This window comes from Melanaphis sacchari, unplaced genomic scaffold (assembly GCF_002803265.2).
Source record: "Melanaphis sacchari strain LSU unplaced genomic scaffold, SCAv2.0 Contig7_pilon_pilon, whole genome shotgun sequence".
NCBI classification, from domain to species: domain Eukaryota; kingdom Metazoa; phylum Arthropoda; class Insecta; order Hemiptera; family Aphididae; genus Melanaphis; species Melanaphis sacchari.
The window spans coordinates 6,007,452-6,026,106 of record NW_020271560.1 but is presented as its reverse complement, the minus strand read 5'-3'; the positions used below and the strand labels follow the sequence as shown (position 1 = coordinate 6,026,106).

Sequence of the window (18,655 nt, the reverse complement as noted above, 5' to 3'; positions counted from 1 at the left end):
GTAAACTATAGCTGTGTCCCATGATTTATTTTCAATGAGCGTACTTACACTTGTTTATTCAATTAAACTAAACTTTAAGAAAATTACATTAATTTTCAACATTAACACTAATATTATGAAGTATGTATTAGTATCCTATTTTACTTACTGTGTTAAAAAATACAGATTGCAAGTTTTCATTTCAATAAAATAAAACCATTATTGTACGAAAGCTGTTCAAGTTAGAACTAAAAATATGTTATCTAATTTAACATATGCTATACATACACACACAAAACATGCACCATCGTGATTCGTTCGGCGATGATCGGCACAGGCGACGATGAGGGAGGCCGTAAGCGCCACTCACGAACACGTTGGGCGCGCGTTTAGACGCCACCGTTGTCGCTGTCGTTTACAGTCCGCCGATGCAAACGGAACTTTGACTACAATCTCTGAATGATAAATCGGATCGTATCGTGAGATCCAAAGCCGTAATATTAATGTAGTGATTGTTGGTTATCATTGTTATTATTTAATTAAACGGAATCATTATATATTATTATATTTCGACGGATTTGGTGTCCGAAGTGAAGCAAACGGATATCTACTGTTACTGCGGCCGGTAGTGAGGTATGTGTATGTGTATCTAATCCCCGATATACCTAAAAATACTTATTAACTATCGTTATTTTTATTGTTTTATCTTGTTCTTCTTTGTTATGCACGATATCGAATAGAAAAAAAATTATTTTATTCGATTTACAAACGATATATCAATATTATATCGTATAGAAAAAAGAATTAAAAAGTATTAAATTGGGCATTTAATAAACTTAAAATATATTCATCGTTTTAATAATAACTATACTATATTGAGGAGGGTGAATGAATTAAATACGTTGTGAGAGTTTAGAATGTCAAAGTTTAACGTAAATGTCAGACGAGAAATGAAAGAATATAAGTTATTTTTGTTTTTGTAATAATATCTTTATTTAGAAGTATTTTCTTCGAATCGTTTGTTTTTATCGGACATAAAATTATGTATATATAATATATATATATATGTGAATGTATAGATAAATATAATTTATTAATTATTGTGTTATGTACTAGTGGCCATAGAAAATTTTCTGCCGACATCCAGGTTGAGAATCGTTATTGTAACGTTTATTACATTCTATGTATAGACATTATAAATTAATATACACTGTTAAATTGAAAAATAAGAAAATAAACACTTGACACTTTTTGACTGCGATCAAATTATTATTTATTATTAAAATATGACACACGGCAGTCAGCTCGATAATCATCGATACAAGTGAACTCAAATACACGATTGTCATCAGCCATCTTGCTACAATAATGTATTTTTTATATAAATAACTATTCTAAATTTAAAATTAAACGTGTTTTTTCGTTGATATAACCTTTAAACGAGTGCTCAAACTTTTATACTTATCCAATGGAATAGAAACCTTTCCTTAGATAACTTATGTTGTTCTTTCGACCATGTTACTTATTTAGGCTATATTATAATGAGTTTTTAATAGAACACAACACAAAAAATTCATAACGTTTTTGATTTTTGGTTATTCGAATAATTTCAAAGTTAGACAGCTATTTTTTTTGTAATAAAAATATCGAAACCGGGTTGCATTTGACGGTGGCTATGTTAACATATACGCTATACGTGTTTAACACTTTATATGTTTTTTTTATATTGTGGCTGGTTGCATTTTATTACTTTCTGTTGCATACGTGTATAGAGATAACATAAAAAAAAAAAAAAAAAATGTTTTAGATAAAACGCAAATAATAGTGATTTTTTTATTTAAGAATTTATGTGAAATTTTTATCTTATAAATATTTAATTAACCACGGTTTTTTGAAAATACTCAAGTTTTATGTATATTATGTTGGTGAGCAATAACTGAAGTTAAAAAGAAGCACTTGTGGTTGGTATTAAGAAAACAATATTAAAACGTTAAATCATTTTGAATGATGAAAATATGATTATACTCACTAACCATAGAATATTGTCTAAGATGAATGTGTTTTACAAAAAAAATCATCATTAATTATTTTGAATTTCAACTTAAAATTTGTCTAAAACATCAAACTTTCATTCTATTAAATAATATCATATAAATTTAATCTTTGTGAGTTTATAGTTATTGAACTATTTATTAATTTCAAATTATTATGAAAATAAAAGCAGTCTTTATTAGATTTTGTTTTATATTTTGGCTGGTTTGAAAAATATAATTACTCAAGTGATATAGATACAATTAGTATTTCATTATGATACGGTAGTATGAACACTATGAACAATATCTTTGTTTATCTTTGATATATTAATTATATTAGAATATTTGTGGATAATTTCTAGATTTAAATAATAAATAATGTATAATTATTATTTATTGTTAGGTACCTAATTCATAAAGCTATATATTATACATATATATATAAATTATAATACAAATAAAAATAATATAATCGCAGCCAAATAAAAGTAATTGCCCTTAGTCAATTTAAAAAGAAATGTTCTATTGTGATTTATTGGCATGGAAAAAAAAAATATAATATTAAAATGTATCAATTAAATTATTATTTTTGGTGCAGTGAAGCACAAGATATTTTGAAGTCCTTAAGATACTGTTATCTTACCACTCTTTTTAATCAATCATTTTTTATGATCCTTCTAAGTATATTATCTTAATAGTATAAATTATATACAAATAAAAGTTCCATCAAAAATTAAATATTTATTTTGTAATTTATGTTAGTATTATTTGTTACATTGAACTTGTTTTTTCTTTTATGCTAATAAAAAAACCAAATAATGATTATTAATAATTATAAATCTCATATCAAATATTTGTATGCATATTAGACATAATTATTATCAAAAACATTGTAAAGCCTACAACTTTTTGTGTCAAATTATTTTAAACTTATGATATATAATAATATGTCTGTAACCAATAACTAATTGAATAACAATTATTATTATTGTACGTTGTTTTAATATTAAATGTTAAATAATCTAAATAGGTAAAATGAGATCTATAACATAAATAATAATAACAAATTTGTTTGTAATTTTGTAAAATGATTTTAGTACAATATTCGAGTAATATTTTACATTGAATAAAACGTTATATTAACATTATGAAGTTTAATAAATTTCATTAACAATATATTATAGCTATTTTGTATTGATGTTAATATATTTTTTTCCTTTTTCGAAAATTAACTAAAATTTATAAATGCAATGGTCAAAATTTTTGGTTCCTGAGAAAGTGTTATACAATTTTTTTTAAAAACTATTATTGAACTAATTTACGAATTATGTGACTTTGAGAGTAATTTTATCGTTTCAGAATTTATTCCTAAGAAAATTATATGCATTTAATGTCTTATTCAATCAACGTGACATATGTCGTGTATGTTACTATTAAAGAATTAATGTATAAAAACCTTATAACGTATGTATATAATTTTTTGTAAATTCATAACTAATGGGTTTTGGTATTTAAATCCCATTCATCGCGCAATGTAATATTTTCTAATGTTCAGTTACGGAATAATTTATGATATGTAGACAAAATATTATAAGCTTATACTTAAAGTTTTTCAAGTAAAAGTTTATTTTGAAAAATACATATTTGACACAATATTATGTACCATTTTAGACGTTGGTCTACAATACAATCAAACTAGATTTCTCTATGCATGCGCTTACATTTCTTATATATATATATATTAAACAAATAATCTGTCTTCCGTGAGTGCTCTTTTTTATGTTCATACGTATATCACGCACACGTGTACAATGCGCTTTCGACGGACTGCAAAAAATAATTTTCTCCCGTCATATTTCGATAAAATGAAGCGGTTTTATTTATACAATACGTCTTCAACGGATCATCGCGCTGTAGGTATTTTGCTGACAGTATATCTACGGCTGTGGTTCTATGTCACAAAATAAAAACTACCCAAACGCACTAACCACATTTGTAATCGGATTCCATTAGTGGTTTGGTTAAAAGGCCAGGAAAATAAAATATACGTTCAGAAAATATATTTAATGATAACGTTCTTCTTAAAATAATTAAATTTTAAATATATAAATAAAATCTTTTTCCTATAAATGAATAATTATAGAGATAGATGCATTCAATTACGCAAATAAAATATTGTAGGTTAGTACTTAAGTGTTTTTTATTTTTAATACCTAGGAAAGAGAGGGTATACAGAAAATTATTTAATAAATTCACTAGATTTTACTGTAACTTATAATAGTTTTGTTAAATAGCAAATAATAGTAACAAAAGTTTTTATTATATAGTCGATTGCAAAATAGAAACAATGATATATTATGTGATCATGATTAAATGTGAATTACACTGTAGAATGTTTAATACATAATATATAATAATTATATTTATTGAAATGAATAGACAATGAATTATTATATCTTCATTAATTTATACACAAAATTGTGATTACATTACATTGTGATTAAGTTGAAATTTTAGTTTCAAATTATTTGTTTATATAGCAAGAATACAGGATTGATATGATAATTAACAAAAAAAAGTAAATAATAAAAAACTATAAATTTTACTTTGAAATTATGTTTATTAATATATATATTTGTATTATTGAAAGTAATTTATTGGATTGTTTATTTATGTGTATATATTATACATTATATATGTTATTTTTATTTTAGATGTAATTTAAAATGACATTTCCATCAATATTAATACAATGCAATATACAATGTACCTACAACTGATATTTAGAATAACGAAAATCGTTTTGGAGTTTTATTAGTTTTTAGCTGAAATTCTTTCTGATTTGTTCATGATTTCTAAATGGTAGAAGAATATTTTAAAATGCATATGAGGTAGCTACTGTTTTTACATATTGCATACGACTTAAAGTTGTTGACACTTATTTATGCATTTCGGTAAAATAAACTTAAAAAGCAAATAATGGATTTTTATATCAAACAAACTATTGATTAATACGATGTATATACATTTATATAATATATATCCAATAAATAATGATAGTTGTTCAAATACAAAATAAACATCTGTCCATATACTAAACTAATACGATGAAATAGAAAAATCGTAATATCCAACGTAAATAATGGACAAATTTACTTTGATAATGTTAAACGACACTGTATTTTACGATTTATATTGGGAGGTCACCGCCACACTTGCATATGTCGCTCTGTATTATAAATGAACAACTTAACAATTTTTATATTCATAATAATCTATCGTATTCTTTTTTTTATAAAACATGGATGAATAAATCTACCAACAATTTAAAAGTAAAATTATTATATAGGATTTTCTGGGCTTTTATTTATATTTTAATTTTAAAACACACTATGATATTTTAAAATATATAACAAAATTATGGTTTTGAATAATATGCTCATGACTTGCTTCGTGATTAAAATATTGATAAAAACCTTTGATTTATTCCCAGATATAAATTTTATCTTTAAATTTATAATAGGTCAATTCACTTTAATTTCAAAAATAATAGAATAAAATAAATTATTGTGAACGTAAAATTTGATAGGTTGCACGTTTAAAAAATGACATTACATGTTAGTGTATCATCATAATTGCATTTATATTATTTTATATTGTCCGTAAAATATATTAAGTAATAATAGTATATTTCAACTCGCATAGTTACTTCTAGTAACAATATTATTTACTTTATAGGTATTTAGCTAACTATGATTAACTTATTTTACATTAGAGTTATAATATTATGCTGTTAATTATAAATTTGAATGTTATGTGACACGATAAATTATTGTGTTTGTAAAATAGTTTTGAATAGAGATCTGTTAATTTAAATGAGTGTTTAAAAATCCTATCATTTCTTGAATAAATTAGAATAAAATAACTTATATAGATTAAATATTCTGAACTTATGTTAATTTTCTTAACTTAAATAAAAAAAAATTAATAAATAAAATGAATATTACTTATTAGTTTTTAAAATACCATCTACTTTATTTTTGATCTATTTTTGATTATATCCCACTATTAAGTTACTATATATACATATATAGTATGTATAAAATCATATATATATATAAATGTTATATGATTGGTTTTATAAAAACATTATTATTTAACAACTAAATTTGTGCATTCTTAGTTCCAATACAATCAAAATGTATTAATTAAATTATTATTGATAGTTATTGTGGATAGATTACAAATATTGTAGTGTAAGCTTTTGTTAATTAAAATTAACAAATTATTATAGTAATATACTATATATCAACATAATTGCTAATATTGACTATAATTACTCGTATTTAGTACACATAATTACACGAGAGTATCAATACATGTTAATAATATGCATTTTTAGTGAAATACCTACCATCATTTATATTTGAACAACTAAGATACCATAAATTAGTTGGTTACATAAGCTGTCAAGAGTCAATATTACCGCTTATTTAGACTTTTAATTGTTAACGACCATGAATTAACCAGTTATAAATTGAATTTTTAGGATATAATAATGTAATGTGACTACTCAAAAATAAATAGATAATATGTTGGTTAAAAAATGTATCATAAAACGAACTCAATAACACAATTTAAACAATTTAAATGTTTTTTTGATCGTCTACTCATTCATACTACGATTTTGAAAACACCCTCCCCCTTCCCATTCATGACAGCCCAATGATCTTTAAATGCATTTTATATTTAAGCTATCTCAAGTTATAATATGTTTCATTGCCCTTAATTAACTACGAATATTGTCTGATTCGAGAATATTCATTGTTCATATATATTTATACTACTATTTGTTGGTACATAAAACAATACATACATAAATAATATTTTCCAATAAATACATGTTAATCATATAATTATACTAAATTAAGGATACAAAATTTAAGCTAACTTCTTGCATAATAATACATACAATATACCTTTAACAGAACATTTTGTTAAAAAAAAAAAACTTCTTTGATTTAAATATTTTAATGTATTAATTTTATTTAATTTTTTTATTTTATATTTCAAATAATAAAATACAACTTTATTTGAATCAGCTATAAATTAAATTTTTAAATTTAAACTTTATTAAATTTTCGTAAGTCAAATTTCATCAACCGTGGAAAAACCAAGTAATATAACCGATAAAGATAAAAATTTTCAGTAGTGTTTAAAATGCTACAGTTTTGTTAAAACACGACATTTTTTATGTTAAGATTTAAAAAAAAAAAATTAATTTGAAAGTTGTGTTGCTTAGGAAAAATTTATATTTATTATACGTACCTTTATCATTATTTAACAAATATTTAAACATTTCTTTTTTGTTGCTAGTATAGATTTATAACTTTGCCTTTCTACCATTGATTTATTTCTGATATTGTATATATATTTTGATGAATTTATCCTACCTTTAACAGATACGTTTAGTATACTAGTATAACGTATAAATTCTCAAAATTATACAACATTGTTCTAATTTAATTATGTGTATACAATGTCCTAAATATTTTTGATTTATATATCATTCTGTTTATATACTGAGTAAAAATTGGTTATAAAATGGTTATAATATTATATTACAAATATTTTAATATATTTTTAGGTACATTAAATAAATAAAAAATAACTTAAGAAATATAAAAATATAAACTCGTATAAAAAGAGTCGTTCATTGATACAAATCTAAATGACTCTATAAATATAATAAATATATACTCAAAAATTCTGATAACCAAATATTTTGAATATTATTTTTTTAAATAAAACTTGAGTTTACTGTTTGAAAATCTAACAAAAATTCTGTTTCAATTAATGAATCCAATCATTTACATCATAGTTATGAAAATTATACTAATTTTAAGAGAGTGTTTATATTATAATATCAAAGAAATTTCGAATAATGATTTTAGTTAATTTATTATATAAACCAATGACGTTTTAGCTCTGAAATATTTAATGCTTTTAAATGGTCAAGTAAACATTTTAGAGGGGGGAAATATGTTTAACGTGTATAATATTCATTGTTAATTTAATCACGGTTGTATTTTACGAGAAAAATAATTAGATACGATAAATTATTTTTAACAATATATATTACAATACATAGCTAATAAAACATAGTAATTTAATCTGTTGATTGGGAAAAACTTTTTTGTAATACATGACTAAAAACTATAGTTTTGATTTCAGTAAATCAGCTATATTTAGCAACATAAGAATAGAATATAATATAAGTTATTGTGGAATTTAAAATATATAACTTTGGTATATCGATACTTGAGAATGTTTAAGAATGGACATTTTTCAAGATCTCAGCGTACGTTGAATAAAATATAAATGCTCCAAAGAAATGTGTTGAATAATATTAATTTTTATACAGAATGTTTAAACTATATACACTAAATGTCAGTTGTCACTATAAGAAATTTTTTAAGATAATAACTTAAATTAATTATATCCCATGAAAATTTAGAAATAATTATTAGGTAAATAATTACAATAACGCTTATATAATATGATTTTAAGACCCTACATCAGCAGTTATTGATAATTACGTTATGGTATATAGCTATTTATTTATATTAGATGGTTTAAACTATTATAAAAGTACATAAATCCATTTTCTAATTCAACCATAAAATTGTAATTAATGTATGGGTGTTATTGCATTAAATAATTAAATAACTTTTACGAACTCAAAAATATGCATAATTTTTTTTTTTTCGAGAATATTTTTCACGAATAATGCTGATTTTGGTGTCACGTTTCATAATAATTTTTATCATACCTGGCGAGGGAATAAAATGCGATTATACATAAAGTGCATTCGTGTAAGTATACACGCCTAATAATTCATATTTGTTTATCGTTACACTAATGTTTAAAAACACGCAACCGATAAATCCTGCCAAATTGGCACACTCGATGAATATATGTGTTGGAGCGACCAATACGTCACATGCAACTGTGGAGAAAGGAAATTTCGACGGCAAATAAAATAACATGGTAAAAAATAAATAAATTAGAAAACCTGCGGGACCACGCTCAAGACGTGACAGTTAGCTGACACGGGCACAACGGATTCGTTTAAAGATGCGATAAAAAAAAAAAAAAAAAAAAAAATAAAGAAAAAAGAAGATATCGTAGATGCAATTTCGTTAGACTCCAATTTGTCTTCCTCTGTTATACTATAAAATATTATATATAATACAATTCAACGTGATTGTAATTATACAGAATACCTTAAAGATAATATGATGTAAAATTTTACGTTATTTCAATATAACATTGAAATTTATAGATACACAACCTTTACATACAACATGTGTAGCATAGTGTACACACAAACCCACTCACATTTTATTATAAATAAAGCTTATTTTTATTGGAGAAGAATTAAAATAAAATAAATTAAGAGTCGTTCGTAAAATTATAACTACATTATTATTGCTTAAGTGGTATATAAAAATGAGTCCTAACCAGAAAATGTAGGTAGTCGTAATAGATAGCTTTAAAACTGTTGATAAAATGATTTTAAAGAGATTTATCGTAGCATAATGTTGTACAAAGATAATTCTAAAATTACTTAGATAAAATATAGATTATACAAATTAATACTTATATAAATATATTATTTTAAGAGATTACCTAACAGTGTTTATATAGCATGAATGACTAACTTCAACATTACTACAGTAAATATAATAAATTTATACATACTAATGCAATATTAAATAAATTGGCAAAATCCAAAAAAAATATACAATTTTGTCTAAAAATGAAATTGAAAATCATTTATTTCAGAAAAGTATTTTATTTTAAAAGTTACTTTATTTATTTTATTTTTTTGACAAAATAAAATAATATATATTTTTATTTAGATACAATATCACATACATTTATCTAAAATCTAAATTTTAAATTATGCTCATTGCTCAACACTGCATATGTAGGTATTTAAAACGATAATAATTACGTTTGAAATACATTAAAACGTACGTTCATCAACAGCTAAATTAGTAAAAAATAATGCGCCTAACCATCTTAAGCGATTAAACTGTGTATAGGTCTTAATACTACAAATATGAATCGTAATGTTGCTTAATATCAAAATAATACATGAATATATCTTGTTTTTTTTTATAAAATATAGTGAAAAAATATGTGCCTCGATTAAGGTAAAATTAAAAGTTAAGCGTATCTATTTCTTCCAATAATTTAATTTTTAAGAATTTTTGTAAGTGAATCTTAAATAGATCTATTGCATTATAATATATATATTTTAACCACCAAAGTAAATGTGATTTTATAAAAACTTCAGTATTTACTATTTGCATTCAAGTCAGTTGGATAAATTATTTGATTTACATAAACCGTTTAATGATTCCGATGACGGTTAAATTGACGTTCGGCAAAAATAAAATACGAGTACTTAATGAGATCAACTATGTAACTCAATATTCGTAACATAGAATAATCGATTGACATTAATTTAGTAACAGCATTGAGTTTATCGACGGTAATTTATTATTTTTATTGAATTCCGCTATAGCAAATAAAAGAATGTCAAACATGTTAAAAAAAAAAAAAAAAATGACAATGTAATAGGTACGTCTTTAACTATTCTGTTTTTGATGCGTTAATACGAAAAACTTTACACTTCTACTACGTGTAGATGAAACTTCGACGTATTCGATATCATGTGAGCAACAAAAAGATAAACATCTAAAATGTCTGTTGAAGTGGCATTGATTAAATGTGCGAACTAGTCAACACACAAAATATATAGAATATGATACAAGGCGTTGGCAGTGATTAAAACTAATAATAACAATAAACTGTGTTAAGATACTGGGAAAATGAAACCGCGACGGCGATGTACCCAAATAGCCTATCTATAACGCCGTGTTAAAATAATTGTATTAATAATAAATACATCATCATATTTTACTATGAAATATAAGTTGAAAATGAATTTAGAATTTTCAGACTGTTTATTTCCTTACATACATTTATCGATTACATTCTCATATCAGGCTGTGCAGATAATTTTGCTAAATTATGATTATTTGGGCGACCAGGAATTAGACCACAATGAACCTTTTTTTCGATAAGGTATTCGGTAAATGGGCCACTATATTATATGTATAATATTTAATTTGGTACATCAGTGCAACGTACATAAAACCTTACTCGAAATGACGCGTAAAGTAATAAATTATTCAATGTTAAATTATTTAGAATTATCAGCTTCAATAATGGCCTATAGTTTGTCATCAAATTAAAACAATAAAAATAGCTAAAATTATAATTCACAAAGATAACAAAATATCACAATCATTGATTGTGACTTATTCATATACGTAGATAACCATTTTGTAATAAGTGTACTAGAATTTATAATCTCCGAAAGATTTATTTTTAATAATTATAAATATTCTTTTGTTTACGAGTCAATGTGGAAAAATTCGTAGACAATGTGCAAAGAAAACATACTCTATAATATTATTTGTTCATGTATTTTTGTGGTATACATCTGTGACCAAATATTCGGGTATCTTTCAAAATACATACTCAATTTGTGGCCTATATCTAGATAATAAAATGTAAACAAATATTATATACAAAGCAGATAAATAAAATTACCGACAAATATTTAATTTAATTTAATTTACCGAATTAATTACCTCCGATTATTTAATTTTTATTTTGATTAATATACGTATATTATATTGGTTTTTTACTATAGTATATGAGAATTTAAGTTGCTAATAAATTAATTATGATATCAACACATATACTCGTAAATTTGTGGTAAATTCTAAATCATGAATCTTAATGATAATATAATATAAAATAAAATTCAAAAGAGATTACTTAAATAATAGATTCACCTAAATAAAAATATATACTCGATCAAAAGATATAATGCATTATAAATAAAACTAAATGTTAAATGTGCTGGTTAATTCAATTATAAGTTATTTATATACCAATAATTATTAAATTTATAGATTAATACAACATATCTTTAAATTTTTATCTTATCGTGTGTATAACTAAATTAACCCAATAGAAACAATTTATGGAAGAATTTTTTTTAAAACTAACAAATAGTTTAACCATCTTATGATATTTAAGTAAAATTTTTATAAAATTATTATTGTAAATAATTAGGTTATTAATATTTTGTTAATTATGCTACTCGTAGTATCAACTATCAGCTATATTGTTATTTTTTTTTTTTAAGATTTTTTATTAATGCTCTACATATTGATGTTTTTGTTATTTTAGTTAATCTAAATTATATTTGATCTTTCGAAAACTAAATAATAGAGATAAATTTCCATAACTTTATAACAATTAATTAGTGTTTGTTCATTTTCTCCACTTAAATCCCTCTTATGAAGATAGTTAGACAGGTACTAAGGAGGATATACATAGATCTTATTATTTAATAAATGAGAGGAATCATATTTTTACGTACATTTATATAACTTTCGATATTTTAATTTGTCCATGTTCGCTGTTTTACAATTAAAAATATGCTATTTCACTATCATATTAAGTTATTTCGGATTATACTTCTATTGTGAACCGGAAGCCTGATAATTGAAAACCAAGTAAAAACGTATTTGGAAAATCGAGTCAAATAACCATATAAAGATAATTTAAAATTAAAACTATTTGCTTGTAGTTAAATTAACATGAAAATTAAATAGAAAACCTTTTTTACAGAAGTATAAAAATAGATATATCATTTTATATTGAATTCCATTAAAAATATATTTAAAGAATGTTGCAAATAATTGTAACTTAATAATAATATTTTCTAAAGATATTTAAAATATTTCAAGTTATTTTAAGAGCTAGAAAAAAGATAACTCATACATTGCAATTAACTTACGTTGTCTGAATTAAACCGACTCTTAAGCAAAACCAGCTTAAATTTTACAATAATCTTACTTATTTAATTAAAATAAAAAGAGATAGTCAGTACGTTATATATATATATAATATATAACAGAGAATCTTTTGACTATAGGATCGCGTATAATGTTTACAACCAATAAAAGTAAGCAATATTTCCGAAAATTCCTATTAAAACAATTATATTTGTCCTAACGAAAATATGTATGTACTGCACGAGAAGAATAATGTTTGGAAATTAATATAAAAATATCTATATTTAATGTTGTCAGTATAATTTTGTAAAATAGTAAAATTATAAATAATAATAATTATAAATAATAAATAAGTTGTTGCATATTATGCAAATTAATACATTAATTAAATTAAAATATTAGTTTACTAGCATATTTAATTTATTTTCCTTTACACAAAAGAAAAAAATATATGCATCATTAGGAAAACTAAATTTGCTTAGAATGTTTAAGCTGTATTGTATATTTAATAAATATTTGTTTCAAAAATTAATAGTACAATATATATATATATATTACTTACTACTAATTAGTTATATTATTATATAGTGAACATTTTATTTAAAAAATAGGTAAATATCTAAAAAATATATACATTTTAAAATAAAGATTACACAATTATCTTATAATCTATCAAGTGTTATTTTTTTATACATGAATAAATTAAAATTAAAATTTGACTAGCATAAATTTTATAATATTTTAAGTTTTAAATATTTAAGTATATTATGAATTATAATAATTGTGAAATACTGGATATTATATTAAATCATTGCTACTGTATATTGTATATATTATAACACATTGGGTAGTTTGTGATTATCGTTTATTATAATAACGTTAGTATTGTACGTTAAATACAATAAAATATAAAATAAATAAATAGTTTAATATAATTTCTGGTTTATTGGTTTTATTCATAAAAGAACCGCAAGTTATAGTAAATAACATTAGAAAGATAATTAATTCAATTAATAATAAACATAGGCCACATATAATGTTAATGGTGTTTTTTTACTGGGACACGAAACTATTACTAAAAATAATAAAAAATATATTTTTAATAGAATAATATTGTTGAATTTAATTGATTTTAAAAATAATGATTCAAGATATATAATAAAAATTTATTTTTGTAGTAAACATTTTGTAAATTAAATTACATTTTAGAATGACTAAAATAAATATTAAGTTATTAAAATAATTAAAAATTTAGAAAAACATATTTTATTAAACCAACTTTATGAAGTATAGAATTTGAGAAAAAATAGAAATGTACATTTAAATCAGTGATCTACTCATGAAAGATAAACAAGAAATTAGAGAGTAATAATTATAATTTTATTTTATTTAATAGTATTTTCTTTTTTAAATTAGGGCTTCAGAAATATGTGAATTTTTAATCTAATACATCAGGGCATTAAAAAAAAAAAAACTTATATAATATTATGCTGTAATTCTAAAGAATGATCAAAAGTTAAATACAGACTATTTTTAAACAGATCATTTTTCTAATTTTTACTATTTTATTTATAAATAATCGTAAAAGTTTTTAAGAATGTAAGCACTCATAATTATAAAATTTCACATTTCTTCAACATTTTTGTTTTAATGATTTAACAATTTTACTACGTTAAATATAGAGTTATACAAATGCAGGTAATTTGTATTTTAGTTTAATGCAACGCAAGCCGTTTTTTTTCTATTTACTAAGAATTTTAAATTTAATTTATTTTAAATTATGCTACTTGACGAATATTAAAACATTTTAACCACAATAAAATTATATTATTATTTTTTTTTTGTCTTTAAAATAGATTATAAATTTAAATATTTATTTATTATTTTTTAATTTTTAATTTTAGTTAATCATTTTATAATTCTGTCTTCAGTTGACAAGGCTTTAATAACATAAACATGTTGATCTTGATTTATCATTATTAATACATTTTAGGTCTCAGAGTGTAAAATTTGTAACGAGCTGTCTTTTTGATGTTGTACAATTTATGTAATTGTTAAATATTATATTTCTATTTTAACATAAAATAATTATATTCAATAAAATTGAATAATTAAACCATTAATTATTGATCAATCATATTATAAATTAATCGTGATTTTTGTAAGACCCTAATGAAAATATTATTATGTTGATATGTTTTAAATATTTATGATAGATACATAGATTACCATTATTTTCTTAAAGAACGAAAAAATAAAAATTATATTCTACGATACATTAAAACTTTTATAAATAATAATGTAATCTAAGTTTTTTTTAAATATAAATGACTCTCAAAAAATAAATAAGATTATTAAAAAATTAATTTTATATAGTTAAAATTAAGATAAATTACTGAGAATGAAATGAAACAAATATTTATAGAAAATATATAACAGGATAACTAAACATACATAGTTTTATCTAGAGTCTAATTTAGTGGTTAGTATATTTTTAAAATTAAATTATTTTCTCAAACAGTATTAAATATACTCGTATAATAATAATAATCAGTATTTTAAGTGTAATATTAAAATAAACTATAGGATGACAAAATAAATTATTAGAATTTTCAGTTTATTTAAAATGTTTTGATGTGTTAAAATGTGTATTCAAAATATTTATAATCATTTTATAAAACTAAAAAAATAATGTGAAAAACCAAACTTGAGACAATATAATTTATCTGTTACATGGTTGTGCAAGGATCATTGAGATTAACAGACATGCACAAATTTGAATTAATAGTTTTTAGTCCCTTAGGTTATATTATGAGACTTAGACAAAAATAACGTTTTATTTTAGTTTTGTTTCATCTTTATAATAATATCAAAAACACTAATTTTTGAATATTAAATTAATAAAATTATTTTAATAATTAATCAAATTGAATTATTTTGTTTTGGTTATAACAACTTTATTCGCACTTAAAATATAATAGTACATTAGAAAAATATATAAATATAATGCTATAAAGAAATGTAATGCATATTATTGTTTTTAGCTAATACATTTATTCGTATAGGAAATATTTTGTGTATACATATTTATAATATTGTGTGTATTATACTTAATACTATATAAACATATTGGTAATTTAAAAATAATTTTATATGTATTATAATGTATAGTTTATGTTCTGGTTATAAAATATATATTGCTATTAAATTCACAATAAATGATTCAAATTATTTATGTTACAGGTATATTTTGAAGAAAGAAATTGCATATTATTAAAACGATTTTGGAGATGATGAATCTGAAATTTAAAAACACATTGCGTGACAGAAAAACTTCGGCATGGAAACTGATAAGAAAATCCGTCGTAATATTACCGTGGCCATAAGATTTGAGTATAGGTACGTTATAAGATTGATTCGAAAAATAATTATCATATATTTGTAATTTATGATCTTACTTTTTACGGGTTAAAGAATCAATTAAATAACAAGTAAATTATCTTAATAGTGATGCGTTTTCTTATAGGACAGTCATGAACTAGTATAGAAAAATTGTTATTACACACGGTGATAGGTTTTGGTTTTAAATTTAAAAAATCTATCAAATAATGCTAAAAATAAATCTTAAAATTATTGAAAAATGAAGTTATTTATTAATCATGGCTATAAATATAATTATACAGGTATATTATAGAAAAAAAAAAACGATTAAAACAATATCTAATGTTTGTTGATATATTAAAGTGATTTATATAATTATTTTAGCTATAAACAAATCCCAGAGACCAAATTAATAATATTTAGAACAAAATAGTTCTAAAAATGTACTGCAATAACGTTATTTGTAATTTTACCATCAGAATCTACGAGTATAAATTATAAATAGAGCTTGGAAGTTGTAGAAGCTAAAAAAGGCGAAATATGCACGAAAAAATTGCAAAATATGCATTAAAAATGTTAAATATGCAAAAGAATTATTTTGAATTCCAAAAAAAAAATAAATACATCAGTTGTTGTTCATAAATTAATAAAACAATAATATACATAAAAACTGTTTATAACTGAAAAAAATTTATAACTGGTTGGCATTTTGACATCTTATTGAGCTAAAAATATAACTAAAAATATTTTTTCAGTATTTTTAAAATTATGAAAAAATACCCTTTTTTTAATACCTGTTAAGTCAATGCATTGAACTACTAATGGTTAGGTTAAGGTTCGCTGTTATTAATTTAATTTTTGACTGTTATGATGACAATAAATACCTTCGTTGATAATTTTGAGTTTTATATTCAACATTAATTAAAATATACAGATTAAGAAAGAAAAAAAAAATCAATTTTTTTATATGCATACAAAATAAGTCAATGAAATATGCATTTTTTTTTTTAACTAAAATTGACAAAATATACATTTTAAGTTTTCAATTTTTCAACTCTTTATTGTAGTATAGTCCAGATTTCTAGCTTGGTCTGCTATAAATTGATATCATACAGAACAAATATGTATCCCTACAACTTCTGAGCCCTATTTATGAACAACTTATATTTTAAATGTATTACGTTGGAATAATTTATTTAAATTTTAATGGAATGTCTAATAAACATTTTTCCAGAAATGCCTTTTTCTCTCACAAGATTTCTATTTACTTATCTGTTTAACCATTGATTAAATTACAGTAAAAACTATTCTGTTTATTTTCTGTACATAATATAAGAGACGAATGTTAAAAATTTTATGGCTTTTTTATTCAGATTTAAGTACTCAAATTCATTTAATTTTGATCCTTGGTATAAATAAACGATTTTAGTTCAAAAATATAATAAAAATGTAATCAATTAAAAAAACTGCTCGTAGTATGACATAAGCGACAAAAGTCAAAAGTGATAATTAAAAAAAAAAAAAAGGAAAAAATGTATTTTCTGAAATCAAATTTAGAAAGTGAGTACTCAGTAAAAATATACTTAATGAAATAATTGTGTGCTATATATATATTAAGTTCATTTTTTAATATAACTTTACTTGTTGGTTTATTTATTATTTTTACTTTTTGTTTTTTTGTTTTTTTATATTTCACATAGGGCATGATGTAGCGTAGTATTTGGCCCAATTTACTTAATGGTGTTGTAGTTAAGCACCTTCTATCGTTACTAGCTTTTGGACGAGTAACTAATTATTCTTAGTGCCAAAGTTCTGTACCAAATATGAGAAGAAGTGTACCAAAAACCTCCCTTATCGTATATCTTTTTTTTAAAATATATATGCAATCTATACTGATTATTATAATATGTTTATCTAAAGATAGATAGAATACATGGTTTACATCAATAAGAAGTAACCCACTATTGGTTTTTTGCTTTATGGGCGAATGAAGAAAAAAAATGGGAGGAGAAATTAAAGAGTAGAGGAAAAAATAATAAGAGAAAAAAATTGAGTGAGTTAATGCAGAAGATCTCTTGAAACACCTTCTTTTCAGTTGATGGTGAGAATTATCTTTTATCAGGAACTGTTAAGGTATTTAAGTTACTGATTAGAAGGTTATTATGATTTACCAGATGTGATGAGAGTTATTTGTAAAACATTATAAACACTTTTTTGATTTTTATGATATATAAATCATACAGAATGTTTGATTTGCAACGTGAAACGGAGCATTAGTAAATTGGCGTAAAGTGATATTTTGGTAAGTTTGAA

General features: G+C 22.4%; 1 protein-coding gene across 3 annotated transcripts in view; it reads left to right on the top strand.

Annotated features, from left to right (window-relative positions):
* Positions 1–410: 410 nt before the first annotated feature.
* The window catches only part of LOC112601823 (octopamine receptor-like), a 152,707-nt gene continuing 134,462 nt past the window's right edge, over positions 411–18,655 (top strand). For all 3 annotated transcript variants that reach the window (XM_025349618.1, XM_025349617.1, XM_025349616.1), the window contains exons 1-2: positions 411–612; positions 16,205–16,360. The gene's annotated coding sequence lies outside the window, so the exon portion shown is untranslated. The remainder of the gene's footprint in view (positions 613–16,204; positions 16,361–18,655) is intronic.